We start from the raw sequence: 1042 nt of genomic DNA, 5'->3' as shown, positions 1-1042 counted from the left end.
CAGGAGCCGAGCTTCAGCAAAGTGGAGCTGCTTTTGGTTGTGGATTATGTTACATGCTTGTCAGAGCCCCTGAATGAAGCTTGTCAGTGATTAATTAAAATGGAAAATTAAAACTATTTAATAAATAAAGTTTGTAATATTCTGGGGCTTACGCAGAGTCCCCCAAACCCAGCTCCTTAATATTTGCGCGCGCCTGACCGGCGCTCGCGCTCTTCCCAGCCCCACAACCCTCGAGAGCTAGCTGGGCAGAGATCTTCTTCCCGCGGAAGAGGTGGTAGTGTGGGTACTGGCTCCCGCTCCCTCCCAGGGATCTACTGAGAGCTGGCATGCAAGTATTTAGGATCTGAGAGTTCGGGCAGTGATGTTGAGGTCAAGGGAAGGGGAACATAAAAACGGACACGCAACCACGAAGGGATTCGAACCCTCAATCTTCTGATCCGAAGTCAGACGCCTTATCCATTAGGCCACGTGGTCTCGCCCGACATAAACCCTGAAGAGGTATAACAAGTGTTGAGAATATGGACTAGTCTGAATACTGTATATACTATAGCTGTAATCAAATGACATTACTTAATATTAATCTCATTTAGAAGATGGTGTCACTAATACTGACAAAAACTAAGTAACTTCTCCAATGTTACATGGTAACAGGCTGAGGAGAAATGGGTATTCCGATTTTCTCCAAACTCCTGCACTTACCTTGACACCAAATTTCCTTGCTGAACAAAATGTTGCGCTTGCGCTGCGATATTTCTCTCAGCCGGTTGCGTTAAGATATAAAGAAATAGAAAAGGATTGAATGTCCCGCTGTAATCAGGGCTGTAAACGCTCAGTTCACTTTCAGAATGAAGACACAGACGAGACCCTTTGGGAGAAAATGAGAATCACCACAAGGTGGACGAGAAAGACCTCTCCTGCGACCTTCTCACCCGGCGTCCAAACCTGCCAAGACCGCTTCAGTTAGGATTGAGTCAAGGGCGTCTCCCCAGACCTGGCCCCGCCTGCAAACCATGAAGTACAGACCCTTCTGAGTACCCGCCAG

General features: G+C 47.2%; 1 non-coding gene across 1 annotated transcript; it reads right to left on the bottom strand.

Moving 5' to 3' along the window:
* Positions 1-401: 401 nt before the first annotated feature.
* Positions 402-474, bottom strand: TRNAR-UCG (transfer RNA arginine (anticodon UCG)). Its single transcript has one exon. It is a non-coding gene; the product is annotated as a tRNA-Arg (tRNA).
* Between the last annotated feature and the right edge of the window lie 568 nt (positions 475-1042).

Source organism: Manis pentadactyla, chromosome 16 (assembly GCF_030020395.1).
Source record: "Manis pentadactyla isolate mManPen7 chromosome 16, mManPen7.hap1, whole genome shotgun sequence".
Classification (NCBI taxonomy): domain Eukaryota; kingdom Metazoa; phylum Chordata; class Mammalia; order Pholidota; family Manidae; genus Manis; species Manis pentadactyla.
Note: the sequence above shows the minus strand (reverse complement) of the source record. Positions and strands in the feature narration are given on the sequence as shown.